A 12,347-nucleotide genomic window follows, 5' to 3' on the forward strand; every position below is an offset into this window, starting at 1 on the left:
CGAAATGATTCAAGATCTGGATTTATATATAAAGTTTAACTTACTGGACTCGTCATTAAAAGAACTCCTGAATCTGTGTCTGTGAAGCAGTTAACACTGAAGTTTGATCGGTGATTTCATCGAAAAATGGTTGATTTTAAACAAGTGTAAACAAAATGAATCTGATTTGATTTTTACATGTAAATATAAGAATCCGAAAACGAATTTGGAAAAGTTCAGTCTTATTCATGAGTCCTTATTTAAACCTGATATGTCTGCTTATTGAAATATAATTCTGAGAACTAAATCGTAACTTGACCCGAGATATTTAAGTTAAACAAAATGAAATGATTTTTAAACCAAATAAAACCAAATGGTGATACAACTGGGTGTGATGCCATTTTGTGGTTGAAAGAAATATACTGACTTCAATTTAACAAATGTAAGAAAAAAGCACAGATAAATAAAAGTTGTTCATGTGACAGTACTATCTTCCCATTCAGTTAACGGAAATGTGAAGGTTACAATTCCGTCGAATTGAGATGTGTTTTTTAAAGGATAGCCTTTGGTAACCAGGTGAATAACAATCCATAACAGCGGGCATCTTATTAATTACTAGCAGAGAAATCAGAGATTGTTTCTTCTATACTCTACAAACAGTATGGATAACGAGTTACTAATTCAGACTGAAATACTGGATGAAAGGCAGAATCTTCAAAAACAGGTACCAGTTAGTGGAAGTTTTTGTTACAGGAATGGACGGGCGCGACAGCTGAAATTAAAAAAAAAAATATACCGAAGATTCATCTGACAAACGAGATAATCACAACAGATACTAAATTAATTGAGGAACTTAGCTTGATCCAAACGGTTAGCAATGGTACACCAAAAGTACTATAACGAGCAATATCGAATATTGTTGATGGAAGGTTCTTTATGCCGATTAAGTTGTCTTCTTCAGATTATAATAATTGATCGATGTTTTTAACTTGAGTTGGTCCAGGCCGTAGGATGTTGATGTATGAAGTCGCAAACGAAATGAAAGCTCACGCGAGATTTATGCCATATTCGTTTTCATCTGGTGGAAAGATGGTTGTGCACCAACTGCTGTCATCTTCATATAAAAAAAACGCTTTGACAGCACTTGGTGCACTACCGGTGCACCACCAGGATGAAAACGAATATGGCATTAAATTTCGTGCATTTATTTTTCACTACTTTGTTTTTGTTTTTTCAGTAGGCGTTACTTGCGTTTCTTACGTTACGATACACCAGCGGTGCCAGGTGCTTAAACTTTTTTTGATTGTTTTTACTGATTTTGATACACTATAAAAAAAATTTGTTCTGTTTTCATTACAAAATTATATAGATTTCAATACAGCTTATTTTATTTGGCCCTTTTAAAAGATAATTTTCTTATAGAGAAATGCATTGAATTGTCTATACCGCTATTACAAACTAAGTAGAAGGGCTACATGATTACTCCTTGTATTAAAGGACTTTGTATCATATTTTACACGGAATGGATTTCTTTTATATAAATTCCACAGAGGTCTATAAAATGCTTCGATAAAAAAAAACACTTGCATCTCTGGAATACAGTGTCAAAAGAAGAGTGTATGGAAACAAAAGGTATAGTTAATACGGTAGAGATATGCCTGTGGAAGGACAAATACGAGCGTGAATATGGGGACTCTGGGACTTCATTTAGTAATTCGATCAATAAAAATTCCAAATGTTCAAAACAAGATCTAAAATGATGAAATCAAATTGAACAAAATTGTAACGTTAGAGTCAAGAATTATCGCAATTTTCGAATACAGATTTCTCATTGCATCTGTTTTAAATTGTAACTATGTTCAATTGCAAAATCTGGTTAATGCATAAAAGTTGAAACGCGATCATGAAAATTAAATTGAGAGTAGAGGTGAAGGCGAATGTAGTGAATATATGTTATAAATAATAGTAAAATAAATCTTCATAATAAATAAATAAATATCTAGTCTTATATATAAATAACATCTGATGATTTGTATCAGTGAAGATGAGTTAGAAACAACAACAAATATAATATGGAGAATCTTCCAAAAATTCTATCCGCGAGAGAAGGAGAAAAATATGAAGAGCAGAGAGTGAGAGCCAATTATTGGAACTTTGGGTTCGACGTGTTGAATGTTTGGATAAGAGCTCAGTTTGAAGAAAGTTGAACTAAAAGCATGTTGGAAAATGCATTTTAAGATATTCCATAGCAATTTATTATGGAATTGTGGTTTGTTAGTTCGGTCAGTTACGACACCCACGATACCGTTTCATTTCATCTGCAAAAATAATAAATCATATCAACTTGCCACACTACTGCATTTATCGGAATTTCCAATGAAATCAATCCTTCAACCATTTTAATAGAATAAAATTCTTTCTAGTACTGGTAAAAAGTATTGGATTTTCTAGTAGTGCAAAAGCATTGGAATTTCCGATATTCTTTATAGCCCGATTTCGTTCAGTGTAGGAGGATTCAAGATAAAGTATGGTAAGTTTATGTTAATTAAGGAATGAATATTGAAGATTTTCAATAAGTGCTTGAAATTTTACAGGATCACGGCCACGGATCACGGTTTTCCAAGTCCCTGGATGCCTCAACCAAGGTGACACCGCTCCAATCCAGCGATCAGGTCTACGAAAATTTAAACCGGATGATTCGATTGATGTGAACCAGTGTGTGACCCAGTGTTTCATTTATTTGTGAATAAAAATAAATTTTAAATTTGAAATCCTTTCTTTTTATTATTTGAAATTCCCAACAAGAATTTCAAAACAACAGAAAATAATGCACTCAGAGGAAATTTTATCATAAATTTCATAAGACACGTCTTATGAACCGTTTTTTTGTGTCCAAAATAATTTTTCATAAGAGTCTTATGAATTTCTTCTATTATCATAAGAAGTTCTTATGAAAAACGCAAGAAACTGCTGTGTGGAAATAAAATAAACACATTCATTCTAAGCGGCAGGGAAAAAACGAACAAGATTCTTCATTATCAGAAGCAGTTAAAAAAATAACACATTTAAAGTATTTGTGACATTGATCTTCTCAATGGTAAGTTTATTTAGCACATTCTATAATTTATGTGATTATCAAAAATATGTTGTGAATATTCATCGACTTTGAATTTTAGGATTTTGTGTCCGCAGTCCGCACTTTAGCTTACTGACTGACAAAAAGCAAAAGGCCCAGAGACCGAAACCGGTAGTGGAATTTCCCAAGGTTTTCCCGTACATCCGCCAACAACTGAAGTGTCTGCTGATTCTGTGGGAGAATTTCAAGTCCCACAACGAGGATAGCGCGAACAAACCACTTTTTAACTTTGTTTCTGTACAAGTTGAACCGGGATAAAATTGCTGCTGATGGTCATGCTTGCGAAAAAAATATCAATAAATAGTGATAAAATTCAAGATATGGTACTCAAATTATCAATGTCTTTTTATAAATTCCAAATTTTAGAGACATTTCCTGTTTTTAAAACATTCTTATGGAATTTCAAATGTTTTGACCAAATCATAAGATTATCTTATAAAAAACGAAACCTTCTCTTTCAAAAAGGTGTTCATCCAGAAAGTTCATCTCAGTCATAAGATAATCTTATGAATTTCATTAAGTTTTCTTATGGCGCCAGTTCATAAGAGAATCTTATGGCAAACATAATAGTATTTTTCTGAGTGTGCTTCCAATTGGAATAAATAGAAAATGGTTCAATGAATAAATGCTTTTAAATCTAAATTAAATTACCTTGTGGCAAAAGAAAGCAACTTTGAATCAAAAGAAACTGTTTTTTGTTTCAAAGTATCAATATTTTGAATCAAAGATTTTTCAAAAGAAAAATTCTTTGAAACAAACGAAAAAGCATTTGAAACAAAGAAATTTTTATTTATCCCAAAATCAAAGGAAATTTTCCTTTGTTTTCGCTGCACTTTCCTTTGAAATAAAAAATCTTTTCGCTGCGTGTATCTCTCCGAACAATTTGGTTTTTCGTAAGAAGCGTATCATTTTCTCTTCGTCTTCAGGATCATTTGAGAGTGCTTCCCGAAGGTTTTGAGCCAATCCACAGTCCGACCGGACCTGGTGATATATCGGGCACTGAATGATGATGTGTTTGATGGTTACGGGAACTTTGCAAGTGTGACATTCGGGAGGATCATCGTTACCCATTAGGTGACCGTGTGTCAGTCTGGTGTGACCTATGCGTAGCCGCGTAAGTACTCTCCGTTCCAGAAATGTGTTTCGATCAGTCCATGCCAGAGTGCAGTTTTTTACTTCTCTTAGTTTGTTCTCAGGGCAGGTGTTCCAACGATGTGCCCATAGTAGGGATAGTCTTGTTGCATTGAAATTTATAGTTAAATTATTAGTCCTAAAATAGTTTACGATACGAGCGATTGGCAAAATGAACACATTAAAACCCATCCCTGTAAAGTTAGCGTGTACAAAAAATAAACGCAAAAAGAAAGTAAGGAAACTGAGCGTGCAAAAAATGAGGGAACGAAACTGAGGCTCAAGGCGGGTAAAGCTTCAGGTGTGTTCTTATACCAATGCACGGAATCGTCCATCTTGTGACAGGCAATCGTAATCGTAGCCATGATAGGCGAACAATTCGCTGTCAAAAAGCGCTCCGTCTTCACCCCCCACCAATGAGAAACTTTTGGTACCCCTTGCCTACTTTTCCTCAATATGCATCCACCCGTAGCTGGAGGCACTCTGCTGAGGCTGATGTCCCCGCTTAACAAAATAAATGCTTGGAATGCTTGGATTCCAAGCATTCTTCAAGCATTCCTCCCATTGAATTCAAGCATTTAATGGCCCAACCGATTCTACTTGAAATGAATTTCCCGATCCAGAATGACAGCTTACGCACACACACGCATGTTTGGTTTGTTTACATTTTGTGTTAATGTATTAGTGCACACGAAAAAAATCGCTTGTATGTATGTGTGTCAGCTCAAAAACGGAATTTCGGGAAGGTCTCAAACCGTATTAAAGAAAAAAATTGTTAAAATTTACATTACCTTTAAAATTTATTTTTAATAATAAAAACAAAACACTACGTAGGTCCTAGCCAAAAACCACTCAAAAGTGAAAATAATAATAATAGAAACATGTCTAGCCTCATGGGACCACGAACAAACTGCTGCTGTTGATTTCGCTGGCGGCGAGTCCTGGCTTCCGTGATGCTCGTTGCTCGAGCTGGAAACTGAGCTGAGGTCCCGTTCGCTACGATCCCGTTCCCTCTCCAATGCTCGCGCTAACCCGTTTTGTTACGCCGTTTCTCCTTTTCCTTCTCTCGCTTCTTTTCGGCGGCTGCTTCTTCCCGTTCCCTCCAATCTCGTCAGGCAGCGGGAGCGGCCGAGAACTGATACCGGAATCGCATCCTAAAAACAAGCAAAAATATATATTTGCAAACATCTACCGAATCATATTCGAATGATTTTAAAGCTTACCGTAATTCGTAGCCAGCAGTTTGCAGTTTCGGGAACGACTTTTTTGATAGCTGTCCTCTGAACGAACGCCGTAACAGCTCCATATTGTCAGTGGTCAACTAATTCTCAGCAGCATCCGTTACACCCTTTTGAGCAGGGGGTGTTGTCACGTGTTGTCACGAAAGCCGTTTTGGATATTTATCATGGCCATACCAGCGGCCAAGTTCCGTGCCAGATTGTGGACAGCAGCTGATTATCGGGATCCAGGGCGAAATCCGTCCGAGTTATTTTAACACTGCGTTCAACAACAGGGGCTATCCAATCCGTAAAGGTCAGGGCTGTTTTGATAATTTGTTTGACGTATATTTTTTACTATGGACGCCATTTTCTCCACACAAAAAATTACCACGCCAATTTCGGATGTGGTTTTGAAACCGTGATCTGAAATCAAAAAGAGAAAAAGAGAAATTAGAACTAGCAAGTTTAAATTTTAACTTAAGTTTAAATATATCAATTTATGATATCAAATGCATATTTCTTACCTTTTTCGGGAGCTGGGGTAGTCCTTCTGCTGCGATGGCTGCGATTAAATGGCCGATGGAGCGAGCACATTCCAAAGTGCTAAAGCTTCACTCACACTTTGAAAATAAAAATGAACTACATGAACATTTATGCGTAATGACGGGAAGGGGGTCATGCTGAAGCAACTAGCAACGCGACCTACAACGCAACGTTCACACGACTAACCAGCTCTCATTTGATCTCCATGGAAATCGCGCAGACCTGTCATACTGGTCGCTTTGTATAGCGCGACCAATCTGATGCCAATGTGTTTTGTAGCGCGACTAGTAGGAAATCCAATAGGAATATTGTTTTTTTTTCTCGATTTGAAGCAGTGATTCCGGGTTTTAAGCACAATAGTACGAAGATCTGTCCGAACTTGTGATAATAAACTAAAAAATATCTTAATCGGCGAGAAAATTTTCATGAATTCTTAGTTCCGGCAAAAAAACAAGGAATTTTGTCGGTTTAAATTTTGGCATTCTTGCAATCCGGGTCGTGATTTGATGAGTTTTTGATGGCTCCCGAAAGAAAGGAGACGATTCAAAGCATTATCAGATGTAGAGAAGTGATGATTTGTAGGGAATTTCAAAGTCACAGGTCGCGCCAGCATGACATACCAATGCGTTGCAACGCAATCTTATTGGAACGTTGCGTTGCGTTGCGTTGCTAGTTGCTTCAGCATGACATCAGCCTGAGCGTGCAGGAAACCGCCGAAACGTCACTTTCGTTTCCGCGGAAAAAACGTACGGGTCGGTAACATCGTGGCAGTGGAAAATTGTACGCGTTTCACCGTTTTTTTATGTTGCTGAGGAGGAATCGCCGAGGAGGAATCGCCGAAAGTTCCGCGGTCAAAATATCACCTAAAGTGATACTTTTAAGGTTAAGCGCAGAGCGAAAATAAAACGCGCCCGATTGTGAGCAGAACAAGAACAAGATTGATTTTATTTGACGTTTTCTCTTTACACTGTTAATCAGAACTGGGCAGATATCAATTGGCGTTAAACCAAATTACACTTCTAACATTCCCCTTCAATTGAATAATCCCAGTTGATCACGAAAAATACGGAACCTCGGTGACGCCAATCCTTTGGTCATGACGTCCGCCAATTGTTGATCGGTAGACACATATTTGAGACGTAGCCTACCTGATTCGACGAGCTCTCTCACAAAGAAATGCTGAATTTCGACGTGCTTCAACCGCTTCTGCTTCCGGGGTTCAGTAGTCAAGGAAATACATGGCTGGTTATCCTCGAGTATCGTGATCGGTTCCTTAACTGTACGTCCAATCGATTTCAGCAGGTTTGCTATCCACATCAGCTCGCAACTGGCAAGGCAGAGTGCCATCAGTTCCGCTTCCTTTGTTGAGAGGGCCACAGAAGACTGCTTTTTGGTCGCCCATGCCACCGTTGATCCGTACAATTTGATGACGAATCCCGACACCGAGCGACGATCGTTAGGGTCGTTACCCCAATCAGCGTCTGCATAGGCCAAGAGAGTTTCTGTTGATTGTTGTCGGCGATATACGAGCTGGTAATCCATCGTCCCTCGCAGGTAACGCAACACTCTCTTAAGATGTACCCAATGCTCCTCTGTAGCGCAGCATTGGAATCCGGCAAAGTAATTGACAACCGCACAGATATCCGGCCTTGTTGTCACCATCAGGTACATGAGACAGCCAACAAGTTCTCTATATGGCTTCGTGGTAAACTCTTTGGCGTCTTTCCCCTTCACGAGTTTCAAGTGTGGCTCCATTGGAATCCCAAGCAACCAAAAGTCGCGATTTTACTTAACTCCGAACTCCGAAGTTCACATTTGGCTGACAAAATGTATTACGGGAACTTCAGGTGACTCTTGTCGCGTAAAAGTTACTCAGGAACTTCCATAGCCCTTTGAAAGGTTAAACTATCGATAACGGAACTTCTAAGCGCTTTTAATGGAACTTCTTTCAAGAAGGTCGATAACGTTCGCGTAAACATTCCGAAACGCACCATTAAGATACTTGAAGGTGTTTTAAAGAACCTATATGGGAAATCTAAGCGACATGTCAGAAATATGTTTTTCAAGAAGGTCGATAACGTTCGCGTAACATTCTAAAGCGCATCAGTAAGATACTTGAAGGTGTTTTAAAGAACCTATATGGAAATTCTAAGCGATATGTCAAAAATGTTTTTCAAGAAGGTCGATAACGTTCGCGTAACATTCTAAAGCGCACCATTAAGATACTTGAAGGTGTTTTAAAGAACCTATATGGGAATTCTAAGCGACATGTCAAAAATGTCTGTCAATTTCTTGTCATGGTATTTGTTTTGTTTATATCTGTACTGATATTTACAAATGGAGTTCAAGATTTTTTCGAATTTTTCTTACAAATGTTAAATAAGATATTCGAATAAATTTCTGATGATGCAAATTTTTGTTATGATTCATATTGTGTACTGAAAGTCCTTTGAACGAAATAAGGTACCTTCTATTGACCAACCCACTCAATCATCTCAAATGACATTAAGTTTAAATACTAATTATTACAGTGGCAATTAGCTATTGCTGGATTGGTCGAGAGGCTGGTGAGTTTCATTGCAACCTAGAGAGCAGCGGTTCAATTCTCTAGGCGTGTAAGCAGCTTTTGTAATCAAAACAATATAATTAAAATCAATGAGATAGACCATGATAGACCGGCAACCTAGCAATCTGACATGTGGTTGTCAGAGCAATCTGTCAATTGGATTTTTTTTTCGGCGCGTAGAAGTTTCTTGACATTCTCTTAGAAGCTGAAAAGCGTTCTCTACAGCCACCTAAACGAACTTGAAAGTAGCTTTAAGAACTTAAATTTTGGGCTGATTAGCATTCTCTTCAGACACAAACGAGAGCTGATTAAGCTTCTATGGCACCTTTTTAAGGGAATTCTGGTTGCTTGGGATGGCTGACGGTTTGCAGTCACTCATTCCGAAACGTTTTGGTCGATGATCATTTCTTGGCCTTTCGGGTCACGTTTGATGTTCAGGCCGAGAAAACTTCGTACCTCCAAGAGATCTCGCATTTCGAATTCCTCGGACAACTGCCGCTTCAACTTCACGATCGCCTTTTTCGAGTTGCCCATGATGAGTATATCATCCACATAGATGACGACATACATAACACTTCCGTTTTCTGACGATGAGTAGAGGCAGAAATCGTGCTCGCTCCTCACGAATTTCAGACGACTCATGAATTCGTGAAACCGCTGATTCCATCTACGTGAGGCCTGCTTCAGACCGTAAATTGCTTTATTCAGTCTGCATACTAGCGATCCTCCCCGCTCAAATCCAGACGGTTGCCGCATAAACACCTCCTCGTCCAGAACTCCGTTCAGGAATGCGCATTTCACATCCATCTGGTGAATAAGCCAATTCTCCTGGTTGGCGAGAGACAATAATATACGTAGTGTGGACATCTTGACCACCGGGGAGTAGGTGTCTGTGTAATCGAAACCTTCTCGCTGGGTGAAGCCACGAGCAACAAGTCTGGCTTTGTATCGCTCAACCTGGCCTTCACTGTCTCTCTTCACCTTAAACACCCATTTGTTGCCAATCACTCGTCTCCCTTTCGGCAATTCGACCAAGCTCCAGGTGTTATTTTTCTTCAATGACTCCAATTCATCTTCAATGGCCTTTTTCCTCATAGGCCAATCACTGCGAGTTTTCAACATTTCTACACTTGACGGTATGTTCTCAACAAATTCTTCGGCGCTAAGAGCGAACGCCGTCATGTCATAGTCGTCATGCCAAACTGGTGGAGCTACGGCTCGCTGACTCCGTCGGACACCAGGTACATCGTCGTCACTCTCCTCACGAAAGGAATGCATCTCGTCTGAATCTGATTCTTCATCAGCTGCGGGGTTTTCTTCATCTGCTGACACAGGATCCACTGCACCATCCGGCTCGGAGTCATCTCCAGGCTCAGCCAGATCTTCCTTTTTACGAGGTACACTTTTCTCAACGATAATCACTTCACTATTGTCCGATACACAATTCTCGAGTCGCTTCCACCCGAACTCGCCTTCGTTAAAAATCACGTCGCGCGCCACGAAAGTTTTCTTGCCGTTCCAGCACCGGTAGCCGTTTGCCGCGTACCCGACGAATATCACTTTTTCACTTTTTGAGTCCAGTTTCTTACGCAACACTTTTGGGATATGCACGTAGCATACGCTTCCCACACGCGAAGGATCCCGACATCCGGTTTACGACCGTTCCACGCCTCGTATGGTGTAACGTCACCATCAACCGCGACCGTCGGACTTCGATTCAGTACGTATACTGCGGTTTGAACCGCCTCGGACCACATATTCTTAGGCAAACCACTGGTTTCCATCATCGCGCGCACTTTTTCAACTATCGTACGGTTTAGTCTTTCACTGACACCATTTTGTTCGGGGGTGTACGGCACTGTATACTCCAGCCGAATCCCGCGCATCTTGCAGAATCTCTGCATGGCTCCTCCCGTATACTCGCCGCCGTTATCGCACCGAAGCCGCGAAATCTTCTTCCCAAAATGCGAAGTGGCCATTGCCTCGTATTCCGCAAAACAATCCTTAACCTCACTCTTCGATTTCATCACATAAGCCACGGTAACGTGCGTGAAATCGTCCGTGAATGTAACAAAATATTTGTTCCCATTCCATGACGTCGGATTGATAGGACCGCACACATCGCTGTGCACGATCTCGAGGGGTCTTCGCGAACGCTTCTCGGATCTCGATTCGAAAGGATTTCGAGTTTGCTTCGCCTTAAGGCACGGTTCACACAGGAACTTCACCGAATCACTCTTCACGTCATCCACAGACAGGCCATTCACCATCTTCTTCTTCACAAGTTTCACTAAATTGTCGTTTCCCAGATGGCCGAACCGGTGATGCCACAGTTGCATCTGCTGGCTCACTTTTCCAGTCACTACACAGAAAAAAAATCTGAATCCTTAACAACACTGAATTTGGAAATCTTTAATTTTACATGACATAGAACGCGATTTATTAATGTAAATTTACAGACTAAAACAAGATTGAATCCTTAACAGCACTGAATTCTAATGGCATAAATATTACTTGACACGGAACGCGATTATTTGATGGAAATTTACATCACATATGATGTAAATAAAAAGAAGCATCACATATGATGGAATTTTCAGTGCGAATTGAATACTACACGTCTTTGATATTTTACATGTCTTTCAAATTCCACACGCCTGTAGATGTTTTCAGACGTGTAATATTCAACTCGCACTGAAAATTCCGTCATATGTGATGTTTTTTTTATTTACATCATATGTGATGTAATTTTACAACTTTTTTCTGGTCACACAGAATTCTTAACAGCACTGAGATAGAAATTTCTTAAAATTACACGACATTAAATGTTACAGGACATTGAATTAATATTCAATGAATATTTTAAAACACTGAACGCGTTAATGTCATGTAAAAATACAGACTGTCAAAAACAGGCACACACAAATGTCAACAAAGTGTTAAATCAAGTCGTGCACCATATATAATATTTTATAATATTTTATTAAAGCATTTTTCCCGCGAGTGAGTTTATCGATCTTGCTGGTTGCTGGAGATCTTTGATGCGGATCTGGAAGTGGCTCCACGTTATTAAATTTAGGATCCGGTACTTCGGGGAAGAAAAGATAAGTACACTCAGAAATGAAAAAAATATGAAAATTATTATATTTCAATAACTCCGATATTTCTCTGTCATTAATATCCAGAAATATTAAAAAATAACTATTTCAGATATTTAAATTTATGCATCCGAATAATTTCTTGGCGTGTAATGATCCAATGCATAAAATTTAATAACCGAGAAATTATATATTATTTTCTTCAAACAAACGCTTTGTGCGTTTGAGTCCCAACTAAACGGGTATGAGCACATGCTAGATTCTTCAGTTGCTAAATGCCTTTCAACTTGACTGCATGCAGATTCCATTCTCTGTAAATATTTAACTGAATCATATTTAAAAAGGATGGACTCAATTGCAGTAAGTAATATTACCAGCGAAATGCACATGTTTTTATGCTATGGTCAATTATGCACATTGACCATAGAACATGAACAAAAATCAAACGATTTTCGTTTGGTTTTTCTGTTTATTTCTGCTTTAAGCGTTTGCCTTTACTTTACGGCTCAAACTTTTATTTCTGACCACCAGATGTCGTTCCATAACATTTCTCAATGCATAAATTTTAATCGCAGAAATATTTCCCAGTGAGAAATATCCCAGTAATTACACCATGAGAAATATCCGTGTGCGTAAAGAGGGAGATATGTGAAAATACCTAAAATATAACTGTT

The 12,347-nt window shown here is 38.9% G+C and overlaps 1 long non-coding RNA gene across 1 annotated transcript; it reads right to left on the bottom strand.

The window, feature by feature from the left end:
• Positions 1-5,033: 5,033 nt before the first annotated feature.
• On the bottom strand, positions 5,034-5,560 carry LOC129754825 (uncharacterized). The gene is made up of 2 exons (XR_008739109.1): positions 5,470-5,560; positions 5,034-5,381 (listed from the first exon to the last, which is right to left on the bottom strand). It is a non-coding gene; the product is annotated as an uncharacterized LOC129754825 (long non-coding RNA).
• Between the last annotated feature and the right edge of the window lie 6,787 nt (positions 5,561-12,347).

The sequence above is a fragment of the Uranotaenia lowii genome, chromosome 3 (assembly GCF_029784155.1).
Source record: "Uranotaenia lowii strain MFRU-FL chromosome 3, ASM2978415v1, whole genome shotgun sequence".
NCBI lineage: Eukaryota > Metazoa > Arthropoda > Insecta > Diptera > Culicidae > Uranotaenia > Uranotaenia lowii.